At 35.9% G+C, this 14,254-nt stretch overlaps 1 long non-coding RNA gene across 1 annotated transcript; it reads right to left on the bottom strand.

Moving 5' to 3' along the window:
• Positions 1-2,279: 2,279 nt before the first annotated feature.
• Positions 2,280-12,750, bottom strand: LOC126100151 (uncharacterized). Its single transcript, XR_007522139.1, has 3 exons — positions 12,563-12,750; positions 5,425-5,576; positions 2,280-3,271 (listed from the first exon to the last, which is right to left on the bottom strand). It is a non-coding gene; the product is annotated as an uncharacterized LOC126100151 (long non-coding RNA).
• Positions 12,751-14,254: the final 1,504 nt, after the last annotated feature.

The following is a 14,254-nucleotide window of genomic DNA, read 5'->3' as shown; positions in this document are numbered from 1 at the left end:
CTATTTTAATTTCACTCAAACAGTATATAGATGCATCAAATTTATAAACTGATTCGAAAAGCAGTAATAACTTAAACTTCCTTCCCACTTAACTCCATGCAGCAATTTTGTGCTTTAATGTAGGTTACTGTGGTAATGAATATAAATCACCAAGCAGTTCTTTTGAAAACTACAAATGCAAAATTAATACTGAGAGCAACTTTGGAGAATTAATACTGAGAACCACTTCAGGTAGTATTTAGCAACTTTGGTTTCCTTTTTTATATCATCTTAAATCAAAATATCAGCAAAATTAAAACTAACAACTTCCAACAACTCAAGTAGTTACTGTGGGCTGAAATTCATAACTACCTTTGATGTTCATGCAGTACAAAACAGTATTTGACCCATGGATAAAAATCAAAAATATCTGTTGTTTTAGATTAAATTAAATGAAGTACCACCATTACCATGTATGAAACACAGGAAAAATAAAAGTAAATATAAGAATATATCACAGAAACTGGAACAACAAAGGTTTACAAATTTAAGGTGGCTTCAGACACATGCAATAAAATTGTCACTTGTTCTCAGAGCCTTTCACAATTCTAAACCCTGGTCTATAGTGGTTTGATGACTTTTCATTTCTGTAGAAATGTGGAAACAAACCCATTACAATTTCTTAAACATATTTCATCCACACTTCTAAAATCTCACGTAATCTTCAGCTGTCAAGTGTTAGTCCAAGAAAGCTGTTGAGTATATGTACAGGTACAAAAATCTTTTGAGCTAAGTGTATTAACCAAGTGTCATTCGTGTTTTCATTTCACACAAAATAGTCACAACATAAATATTTGGCACCTGCTGATGTCCCACTTGCACCAATGTGCAATTCATTGTGAGCATGTTGAAGGGTTATGAAATGATTTTTGGCAAAACACAATTTAGATAGTCAACTAGCATAATACTAACACCTCTTTGTCCACAGTAATCTATCGTGGACTAAAATAATTCGTGAATATATTCTACTACAGCACAGAGTTTGTCACCTCATATTTCAACACGATATCTTATTCAAGCTCCAATTAAATAGATTTGTTCTCTACAGTAATAGATAAACTCTGTATGTACTTTCTATGGTATGAGGGCAAGGTGAAAAGTTTCAATGCCGACACATAAACAGTACTGTTACCAATGAAATTTAGTTTTTACTGTAGTGGTACATGTTGTCCCATAATATAAATGAAAGATCAACTTGTTTTACACAGTAGTTTTGTTTACAGCATTTTAAAAAACTAGCTGTATTGTTTGAGTTTCATTCAAAAGGATAAACTGCAAGGGAGTCAGTGTAAAATTACTTGTTTTGGGATGTGTATTACAACAGAAATTCATTCAAAGTTGGTGGAAAGGCATAACAATTCCACTTCGCCTTCTGCAACTATGAAGTGAACTCAACTGTGGGTATACTTCCATGTGAAGCATATCCCAAAATTGCAACCACAAACAAAAATCTTCATGAAGTCCACAATGCAGTCCTCGATGATATGTGATTAAAAGTGTATGAAATAGGTAATGCCATAGGCTTGTTAGAAGAGAGAGTACATTATACTTTACATGAAGTATGAACTATGAATAAGCAAGATGCATACCACATTTACTAAATTCTGGACGAGGTCTGGGTTCACATGTCGTGCTGGAAATGAATCAGCAATACAATCAGTGCACAGAAATTGGTGGCTCTGCAGAAAAAATAGGTGCAGTCAGTGAAACAATGTTATGGTGAATGTTTTCTGGACTTTAAGAGAAACTCCTCTTACTGATTATTCTGCAAACGATAAAGATCGGCAAATATTGCTAAAGTATTTTTTGGTAAAGAAATCGTATTTCATCAAAGCATTAAAAGATGCTTTGGCAGTGGGAAAACCGAAGACTTGAAGTAAAAATCAAAAGGAAATCCATCAGATCTGGCACTTGTGGACTTCAAACTTTTCCTTATATTTAAAGAAATTTCCGAGTCAAATGAGTGGGCGCCTAGGTACATATTTTTCATATCTTCCAGATATGCTCTTCACAGGTGGAATTTAATCAGTGGTAAATATTTGGAAAGGTGCATTAATCTAAAGTGCCCAATAGAATGCGCATTTTTGACATATGAGAGACGGTTTCTCATAGCAAACACATGCAATTTTCACCGTGCCCCCACATTTTCTGTGTAGCCTTTCTTTCACGTATTTTATAGCTCTTCATTCTGGATTAACTATAATTGCCAGCTTTGTTATTTATTGTTTTACTTTCCCCTCTTCAATATAAGAAACTATTTATTCATGTTCAGCACAGAGATGATTTTGGGACATATAAATTTTTGTACACTGAGAAGGACTTAATATTGACGATTACCTCTGACAAACAGTGTCATGATTCTATATCAATCAATGTCCTTTAGTATCACATTTTACTTTGCTCCTTTTATAGGTATCATACACAGAATAATACTGTAGATCTATCATGTTGAGAGAAAAATAAGCCCCATTGTCTAAAATGATACATTCATCATCCCATCTCTAACATGTGTACTGGAATTTCACCAACTGCTCCACTTCATAACCATTTGAAATACATCCCTAAAACAGCAAAGATGAATGTGTCCCTTTCTCACATTTAGATTTTCCTGACTTTATGTTCTGTTTAATTTGTTTGTTTCATACTGTCTGTCTTTCTTGCCTCAAGTTCAATATTTTCTCTCTGATACTTATTGAGACTGATATCACAGCATACATTTACTCTTGAATTTCCAGCTGTATTTTACAAATCACTTGTTTTTTACAATTTACTTTTCATATATGTCACTCATCTCCAATTTTGAACAATACTTCAGACTGAAGTCAGTGGTGCATTTTTGTTACTCTTATAACCTACTTTCACCCATGTCAGTGTTTGCTATTAATTATGACACAATCTGTATTTATTTAATGGCACTAGCAAGCATTATCAGAATTGAATCTCTCAATAAATATCACTCTCAAAAGTATAATGTACCAGAAAGTATGCTCTGTTTGAAAAATTTATTCAGTCTAATGCTTATATTTATTTATTTATGGCACTTATGTTACATTTTCTGTGAGTCTCTGAATTGTGTGCAGTACGCTCCGTGAAGTTTCTGCCCCGCTTCCCAAAGAAAAAAAAAACGTCTGTCATGTCTGCACAAAGTCCCATCATAAACTTCTGTCTACCAGATTCTTCTGTTTTTAACCTGTTTTCATCTTGGAAAATTATGCTGATATCCTCTTCAGGCCTGCAAAAAATAACAAAAATTACTATGCATAAACTTTCGGTATAACAGGAGAGATATTATAATAAGAATTTCTTAGCAATATTTCATTCAGCATCTAAGAGATGGTATTTTCTCCTTTCACAAATACTGGTAGAAGTCAAGATAACAAGAGAGAGGGACAGAGGATTGAGTGGAGGGGGAGTGAGAATAAGGGAGACAAACTCTGTTGGTTAGTACTGGTGAAGAACTGTGGTTTGACAGGTGACACCCCCCGCCCCCACCACCACCACCCCCCGCCATTGATGCCTCTAATGTTAGGGTAGTGTCTGACTTTAGTCTGGCCACTGTTTAATTAACATGTAGCATGCTGTATAATCTCACAGTGAATAGCATTTTTCCTTTTGGCTATTAGTGTTTCAATTTCTAGATGCTGTGTCTTCAAATGGGATTATTTGCAAGTATTGTGAATAGGATAGATTGCTACTCACCATATACAGGAGACATTGAGTCTCAGACAGGCACAACGAAAAGACTGTTATACATTTGAGCTTTTGAACTGAAGGTCTTCTTCCAAAGTAGAAAAAACACACACTTTCAAACAACACACCTTACACACACATGACCAATGCCTATGCCCACTGATGCCAGAATGCATAAAGCAACTGCACCTGATGGGAGAAGCAATGTGTGTGTGGCAGGGGTAAGGAGGAGGCTGGGATGGGGTAGCAGTCACTGACATGAAGCAAGTTGTGTTGGACAGCATGTTCATCAACTGGATGGTCCAGCTGTCTCTTGCTCTCAGTTTGGTGGTGGCTATTCACGTGGACAGACAGCTCGTTGGCTGTCATGCCCATGTAGAAAGCAGCACAGTGGTTGCAGCTTAGTTTGTCGATTATGTGTCTGCTGCCAGAGTTTCAGCTGCCTCTCATCATTGCCTGACACAGGGAATATCCTACCTACTATCCTTTCCACCCCTCCAACGTCAGTATTCAGACATCCACCAAACCTACACAATATCCTTCTCCATCTCTACTGCACTGCTGCTCTCAACCACTTGCCTCATGACTTATATCCCTGCAATAGACCTAGATGCAACACCTGCCCCATATATTCTTCCATCACCACCAAATACTCCTGTTCGATCATGGGCATAACCTATTCCATCAAAGGCAGGGTTAGCTGTGAAAGCAGACATGTGATCTACACAATAAGCTGCAACCACTGAGCTGCTTTCTATGTGGGCATGACAATCAACAAGCTGTCTGCCCCCACAAATGGCCACCAACAAACTGTGGCCAAGAGACAGCTATACTGCCCAAGTGGTGAGTATGCTGCCTAACACGTGTGCTTCACTTCAATGACTGCTCCACAGACTGCACTATCTGCATCCTTCCTGTCGACACCAGCTTTTCCTCGATTGTCGCTAGTTTCTGTCTTTCACTTACATATCCCCTTCCCTGCTCCCACTCCAGCAACAAGTACTACCCAGCCTTCATTCCACCAAGGCACCCAAAAGTCACTCCTCTCTGCAACTTCTCCCCTTTTCCATTCCCTTCCCGTCCCTCCCCCTCCAACCTCCCCCAACTGCACCTAACAGCCCTACCCTGTCCCCATTGCACTCCTGCATGCTCCCAAAAGCAGCACTAAACTTTCTCCCACACCTACCCTGTTATCCCTCCCCTTCCACATCCCAGTCTCCTGCTTACCCCACCATCCAGAGACTGCTGCACACAGTCACCTCAATGGACAGATAAAGTGTGAGAGTTGTACTTATGTGCATGCATGTGTGTTTTCTACTAAACACAAAGGCCTTTTGGTTAAAAACTCAAATATATAGCAAAATTTAAATGTATATGTATTTGTGACAGTCTTTTTGCTGTGCCTATCTGCAACTCAGAATTTCTGCTACATGGTGAGTGTCAACTTTCCTTTTCACAATACTGCTATATTTTATCCTGGATATTCCACTGTTTGATGTATAGCAACCTTTTTGTTATAACTGTCTTCAACTAAGCATCTCCTCTAAATGGTGAGTAACAATCTATTCTTTTCATAATACCATCCTTATTCCCTCCTGGGTTTCCCAGAGTTTGTATTTGCAGGTATTATGTCTAAAATATCCAAATATTATCTTGAAATATTCATCAGTAGTCAGAAGGCTGATCTGAGCTTACATTTGGCAGTGCATCCTGCCAGATAACGATTCTCCTTGTCTGCACTAAACTTCCATCATATGTTTCGGTTTACTCAGGTTCTTCAATTCCCACTCCGTATTTGTTCGAGGTGATCTTCATTAACTTATCTACATGCTGATGGTCCTTCAAGCCTGTCAAAATAATGAAAAGATACTACACATAAACTTTTCCTATAAATGCAAAGTCACAGTAACACAAAGTTATAAAAATATTTTACTCAACATCTAAGAGTTGATACAAAGCAGCTCATATCTCAAAACAAAGGCCTACAGGAATTACATGGCTTTCTCCTTAGGAATAATTTAAGGAGTGATGGCAACAATGCACTGAATAGTTGAAATGCTGGCTTATTGATATGCATATAAGCACGACTGAGTACTTTCTTAGCTTTCAGACAATTCTTTCTCCAGAACTACAGATTATACATGCATATACCTGTACAGCTACAGTTGCCTTGGTGTGTGTGTGTGTGTGTGTGTGTGTGTGTGTGTGTGTGTGTGTGTGTGTGCGGGCGCGTGTGCACGTGCGCGTTTTGCAGTGCTGAAGAAGGATTCATCTGAAAACTATCAACATTCTACATGTTGTTTATGTGCCTATCAACAAGTCAACACCTCAACTATTTAATGAATTGTTTCATCTTTACTCCTTCAATTACCTACATGTATTCCCTGGGGGCAGCAATAGGAGAAACACTTACTGACTAAACAGCAGACATATTTGCAGTGGATAGGTACATAAAAAGGGTTGACTGCCAAACAGGGCAACTAACATGTTGAGAAGGTGTTCACTTGCTTTTCAGTCTCTCTTCTGTGAAGCAAGTGACTGTCTTTCTTCTGGCTACTTTCTAATTAACTTGTTGTATGGTCTCAGAGTGAGCAGTATTTTCCTTTTCAGCTTCAGTTTTTAAATGATGTCTGTTATAAAATGAGACTACTTACTAAGGTATGTATGACGTCTAAACTAAGCAGACATCATCTTGATATATTCATTACAAGTAAAGCAGCACAGTCAGAGTTCAACACCTCAATGACTGAACTTATGAGAGATGGGATGCTCAAACTATCATAACATTTCACCCACTAGTCCAGAGTCAAAATGCCATATTTTAAAAGTTTAACTTTACCTACCTGACCACTTAATCCCCGTGAATAAACTGTCAGTTGTAAAACCTTGAAATTGATGATTGTGTTTCTTCAGGCCTATTTCAAATGTACCATTTGCAGCAATTATCCACTAGGTGCTATTGTTCTATGTCATGGATTACTAGCCTTAATTTTTGCTTCAAATATCTGAGGTTGCAAAATGAATACTAACTTGTTATATTCTCCACTTATATAACAAATGTCTATTTAGAGAATATATCATCAATATTTCAAAGACTTACTTGTGCAATTCTCATTATTTATTTTGTCTTCTTGGTACAATGCAGTAAAATGCACTGGACAACATCACATGTTTAAATCAAATCCAGTACTTGAGAGAACAATATTCACATTCATATCTATGACTACTAATAATTCTTACATTCACTTACTGAATACAAGAATCCAGTTCCAATATTATCTGCCAAAAACATACTATTAATATTATAACTAATTTAATAAACCAGTCATGATTGAATGTAAGTTGTTAATTTCTATTTTTTAGATGACCAGTTTCAATCTTCTGAGAGATCATCATCAGATCTACATTCCTCGATGACAGTAGGAATGTAGATCTGATGATCTCTTAGAAGATCAAAACTAGTCATCTAAAAAATAAAAATTAACAATTTAAATGCAATCATGATCATATTTATTAAGTAAGAAATAAATATTGAATTTCAATGCATTTCACAATTATGGTATCAGGATTACACAAGCAAATTTTGTCAACATATATTAGAAATGTTTGTCACTTGAGTAGTAATGCTATGAATAATGTCTACAAAATAAATCTGCACTTCACTACAGTAGCTTGAGAAACAGTACTGATATTTCTGTTTTTAATTTGTGTGATGTTGTGCAAGGCCTGTTATCTAAGTACATTCCACAGTAATGCAACAGAATTTTCTGCAAGTTATGGGAAATTCAGTATTGTTCATTAGTACCTCCAAGGTTTCAGAAAATGACAGCATGAAAACTACAAGACATACAGAAAATAGGCACATATCAGTGGATAGAGCATTTCTTCAAGTTTTTAACTCGCATTATAACAGCTCAATATCGGCAACATTTGTGACTAGCCCAGTATAACTACGATAGTCAAACTCTTGCCATAAATGTCCCAAAATATCACAGTCAATATCAGGAACCATTAGTCTATTAATTATCTTTTCTTACAAGTCTTCCAAATTAAGTGACAGTGGGGCAAAGAACACACTACCTTTGAGATAATCCCATATGATGAAATCACATTGCAGTTAAGTCACATAATCATGGAGGCCATTGAAAAAGTCATGTGGGACATAATCCATCAACGATACAACTCGGCATTGAAAGTGTCACAAACAACTCAAAGAAAATCCAGACACAACGTGGGTCCAACACTGAAAACCAACTTCTGTGAAACATTGTCTTCCTTCAGCATACACTGTAATTTACTGCAAAAGTGAAAGAACTTCATTCTCTTGAGTAGTTAGTGCATGTGATATCTGCAGCCAGTATGGTTTTACACATAGATGTGTATCAGAGGTAATTGACTCTAGTGGTTGCAGTACTCTACTTACATGTGTGAGTGATTTCTTTGGGCTCCTGATAAGTGAATACTGCTCACACTCCACCTTCTCTAGTGATTGTCTTGGCCAGCCTTTTTTTCTGTGCACCTATCCAGTCATTCTCACAGAATGTGTTGTACCACCTATGGACTGTTTTGTCTCTTGGAGCTTTTATGATATTTGGTACAAACTGTCACAGTTGACAGAGTTCAAGGGCACAATATTCACAGAGTTCAAGGGCACAATATTCATGCATTGCTCCATTATACTCCATGTTCTGACACTCTAGTGACGTATTCTCCAATGGTACATATGACAACTGAAACTCGGAGAGCTGCTCTGTCCACTGATGTGTGTCATTTTTCTGTAAATCTTGCAGTCTCTGTATAGTCATTTTCTAAGTTATTGGATTCTGATCACACACAAAAGACAAAAGCTGCAATGGCTGAAAGTGATAAAATTTATGCATCATATGACAGAGAATTTGGCAACTGTTTGAATGACATTTCCACCTATTCACTGTACAAAACTCTTTATTTTATATTACTATCGATTTTGGCCTTAGTAGTACAACAACACTCGATATAATTAGACTTCGTTCTACGTCTACATCTACACTCTGCAAACTGTAAGGAGGATGGCAGAGGGTATATCCCATTGTACCAGTCATTAGGGTTTCTTCCTGCTCTGTTCACATATGGAGCACAGGAAGAATGACTGAATGCCTATGTGCATGCAATAGTTATCCCAATCTTAGCCTCACAATCCCTATGTGAGTGATACATCGGGGATTGTAGATATTCTTACAGATGTAACTTAAAGCTGGTTGTTGAAACTTCGTTAACAGACTTTAGTTTATCTGTGACACTCTCCCATAGATCAAACAAATCTGTGACTATTCATGCTGCCCTTCTCTATGTACGTTCAATATCCTGTTAGACCTGTAGGGTATAGGTACCACACTCTGAGAAGTGCAAAATTTTACATTTCTGAATATTTCAAGCAAGATGCCAATCTTCGTACCAGTTTAAAATCTTATCAAGATCTGACTAAATACTTATGCGGCTTCTTTCAGATAGTATTTCATTATAGGTAACTGCATCATCTGCAAAAAGTCTGAGGTTACGATTCATATTGTCTGCAAGGTCATTAATATGCAATATGAAGAGCAAGGGTCCCAACACACTTCCCTGGGTCATACCTGAAATTACTTCTATATCTGACAATGACTCTCCATCGGAGATAACATGCTGCACACTCCCTATCGAAAAGTCCTCAATCCAGTCACAAATTTCACTTGACACCCTATATGATCATACTTTTGACAATAAGCATAGGTGTGATACTGAGTTAAATCCTTTTCAGAAATCAAGAAATACTGCATCTACCTTACTGCCTTGATCCAAAGCTTTCACATGTCCTGAGCTGTTATCCAAGAACTAGGTACAGTTTTTTGTTCAAGGGATCTATGATAGATTTTAATTACAAGAAGGGCTAACTCAGCATAGAATCTGACAGGAAATCCATTGGGCCCTGAAGCTTTGATAACTTCTGGTGTTTCGCAACACCATTAACACTAATACTTCTTTCAGTCATCCTTTCAGTGATACAAGGATTAAATTGGGGCAGTTCTCCTGTGTTTTCCTTGTAAAGGAACATTTGAAAGCAGAGTTAAGCATTATGTATTACTGTCATTATGTATTACTCAAACAGTTAACCATTACCTTCCATAGCATGTTTTCAACCATGTTAACTGCACTTGTAATGACTGTATTGATGTTCATTCTATGACTCAATTGTTCTATGGGTGGAAAATATGTTTGCTACCAACCTGCCTTACATTTCAGAGATTTTGTACTTATCTACATATTGGATCACTCAGTTCAATAGATTCTGATGATGACTTCACTTCATAAAGTCTAATAATACCCAACATTGTTGAATTTGCTACTGGCTTATGAACGAAATCATGACAGTAATATAAAATACAGAAGTTTGTACAGTCAAATGGTGGAAATATAATTCAAACTTTATTACATGGCTGTGGGCCAAAAATATGAGAAGATTATTTGGGAACTGTTAGAAGCAACAAAGGTAATATGAAATGAGTAATTAATCAAATGATTCCACCATCTGTCAATACAGTTAATGATACGGCTGACTGTTTTTGGTGATATGTTAGCAATATGTAAAAAGTGTATAAGTAATGGTAATTAAAAGAATCCGTTGGCAAATTTTATGATTGATTTTCAGATTATTGATTACAGGAAGAATGTGTATGAGAAGCTGTTGCCTTGTTCTTACAGAATGTTACACAATCGTTGGGACATATATATATATATATATATATATATATATATATATATATATATATATATATATATATATATATATATAAAATAGAGGGAATTATTTCACGTGGGAAGAAGCAACACACAAATTTCGAGCTTCCACAACCTAAGGCTGCTTCATCAGGAAAGAGGGAAGGAGAGGGAAAGACGAAAGGATGTGGGTTTTAAGGGAGATGGTAAGGAGTCATCCCAATCCCGGGAGTGGAAAGACTTACCTTAGGGGGAAAAAAGAACAGGTATACACTCGCACGCACACACATATCCATCCACACATACACAGACCTGTCTGTATATGCATAAACAAACAAACTTTGTTTACTTTAAACTAATACTTACTTTCAAATTGTTTATAACGAGCAAATTTACATGTCCAACATGAACAGCCACTTGAAACCTAAACAACAATGGGGAGGGAGAGAACAGAAAACTGGAGGGAAAACATCTGACAGAATTGTTTCATTGGCTAGCTAGATAAAGACATGCTGTGAGTGGCTAGTTTCATTTTTAGAGGGAAACTTAAATAGACATTTATAACAAATGTCCTTTCGTAACAAAAAATGTGACAAGTTTTACAAAATAAATATTTATTGAATAGTCGTGTTTCATGTAGATTTACGGTACTGAAGACAACATAATACTCTTGTATTAGGAAGTTATGGAAAAGAAAATTTTATATTAACTGTTCATTATATGTTATATTGAAATTATGTCAACAATTTGTTACGGAAGGGCATTTACAATTTTGGGGGAAATGTTATGTCTTTGATAAACATACCAAATTCCTTCTTCTAATACCAATGTATTCCTGTTGAGCTAACTTAAGTGCCCACATAGATTTTGTCACAGGATCATCAATGTGTGTGATACAAATAAAAATGTAATGTCCTTCCATAATAGAAAATATTTTATTTTTTCTAAATGTGTGAGAAAAAAAATCACACTAATAATTTTTTTAAAAAGGAAAATGACTATAGCATATGAAACTACATAGTCTTCTGAACAAAATAGTTTTATGGTGATAAAAAGGATTTTGAATTTCAGTACTTGTGGCATACAATATCACAGCCTGACTCTAGATTAATAAACTAACTATATTTTTGAATTTAAAGCTTATCCATGACATTAATTTTTTTCTTTACACTATTCATGTATTTTTGTGGAGTTTCATTACACAAGTATTGATGAATTGGAATCCTTAACTGACAGGGATATGTTTGATGAATTACTGTTCTGTTTGTTTACTGTACTAATATATTTATGTATCTCTTGGCAGAAACGCAACATTTATTGTTTTTTTTTCATGTCTGTCAGACACATATTTCCCGTTAAGTAATAAAAATCATTCTGCCTATTAAGGGTCAATATATAACATGAACATCGGAGGTTCCAAATCACACTTCCATGGAGCTGAATTCATAAATATCAATCTTGCTACCTTTCTTATAATTTGTTCGAATCGGAAAATCGTAAATCTGCATAAATGAATGGGCGTTTGAACCCTACCGGCACCCCTGTTGAACTGTCCTACATTAAGGCATTTTAACAACCATTATATACCACATAAATTAAAACTTAAAATAACTGTAAAACAATAAATTACATATCATAAAAACAATACCTGCCATCAGTGCCGAATACGCAAAGCGCATGTACAAGTTGCGTCTGAGAATCAATAAATTATTACACTACGACATCTTACAGAAATGATAACATTTTTCAGTTTGATATTAAATATTTTCTGTTCAAACTTTACTTTACTTTAAAATGTACAACTGTTGCTTACAAATGCTAAACTTCAAGAATTCTTTGTTGAAATTACGAAAGCTTAGTCCATTTCATATTTAAACTACCAGCACGCAAAATAAATAGTATTCCGAAACAACTCCTGTAAGTATAGCAGTAGCTGTTAATTTCTCTTCAAACGAACAGTGTAGTAATATATCATTCGGCTCGCGCAGATTAATACTACTGCAGTCACCATGGGCGTGCATACCCGGCGTATTGTGTCTTTCAACAGAACACCGGTAAAATTTTATCAGTGAGTGATCTCATTTAAATATATTGTACTTACGTTGCAGCTGATAAAAATATATTAGACAAGGGATTTCAGTCAACACCTATTACAGTTCCTTCCCTCTCAAGCAACCGCCCGGAACTGCAGCTTGACGTTAGCGATGCTGGCAGTTCCTACACGGCTATTGATTTTTACTACTGGCTCCTCTCCTTTAAAGCGACACCCCTACCTCAAATGTCGAAGTACGATCAATAGCCGAGTCCGCAAATAATACTGGAATAAATGCATAAAAATGTGCAACTATGTTGCAAAACAAAAAAGGGAACCGAATAATAGAGACAGGCTACGCACTTAATCTCGAAAAAACTCGTTAATTTTTAACGAATTACAAATACTATTATTTAAGCGACCCCTACGACTGTCAGTGATATTGCACAGTAATATTGTGCAATATTATTGATGTTCTCCGAGGGTGACCCATAATTTTGTCAATATGTCAGTTATATTGTCAACAATATTTTACAATAATACTGTCATTTAAAATGTTGGGCGATGAAGCCGCAGCAGCTGTTATACTTGTTTTACCTTGTTGCAAACAGAAAAAATGGTGGATGAAAAATTTAAGGAGCATGGGAGATCACTCACAAAAACTTATCAAAAAATGACGTTGGTCGAAAAAAGAGATTGTCATAGTATTTTGAGGGTCCAATATTTGATACATTAGCATCGCCAGGACCCTTGCCCAATCCCAGATAAATGTCTGCAGACGCCCGTATCCCAATAATCACAATCAAAATTATGCATGACAGACTACACTATTTGGGATATTGTGCACTAAACAATTATATTCGGGTAAGTAATGTATACACAGAGATAATTATCTACATATATTTTGATTCATAATTTAGCGTTAATTAATTTTTAAAAAACGTTCCTTCATGCTCCCTCTATTTTCTGAGCAACAAACAATACGATTCATCATTCTTACACTAGTGTTTTTGGACTCATCTGCCCTATCAACCCGTAATGCTGGAAATGATTTATGCATTTCGATGAACTCTAATAATAATGCTCTTTCGTCTTGCATTGAATTTATTATCCTGACAGCAATAAACCTAACCTCCTTCATCTGTATACCCAATGCAATAGCAGACTAGAGAGTCGAGGATATTGCACATTTCCAGGCAGCGCAATACTTTTCCGTAGTATTTACTGTTCTCAATATTATTGCGCAACCTCTCAATTGAGCACCCGGTAAATATCGTATATATTGTTGACCATCTTGGAGATTATATATATATATATATATAATACTATTGAGCACTCGGTAAATATCGTATATATTGTTGACCATATAGGGGCCGCTTAGAACCTTCGTTATACTGAAAGAGACACGTAACAAAGTACGGCAAGTGAATGTAAAAGTGGGGACTGACCTTACAGTATAATTCATACCGTAGGAATTTTAACGATATAGAACTCAATTTTCTTCAAATTTTATTATACCGGCATTTTATTAACAATCGATATTTTATTGATAGGTTCCTGGACCATATTTTTGCCAAAGCCAGTAAAAATGAACCTTTCCCCAGAGACAATGACTGTGAATCTTTCGTATGTGAGTCTTCTCATAAATATAAAAACAATTTTTTACAATGAAGCATATATTACTTTATAAAAAAAAGAATGATAACAGATTCACCTGTTCAATTGTGTTGTGACTGCTGTCTAGTTGTTTATGACTGTCTC

Source organism: Schistocerca cancellata, chromosome 9, assembly GCF_023864275.1.
Source record: "Schistocerca cancellata isolate TAMUIC-IGC-003103 chromosome 9, iqSchCanc2.1, whole genome shotgun sequence".
Taxonomy (NCBI): Eukaryota; Metazoa; Arthropoda; class Insecta; order Orthoptera; family Acrididae; genus Schistocerca; species Schistocerca cancellata.
This window is presented reverse-complemented; position numbering and strand designations above follow the sequence as displayed.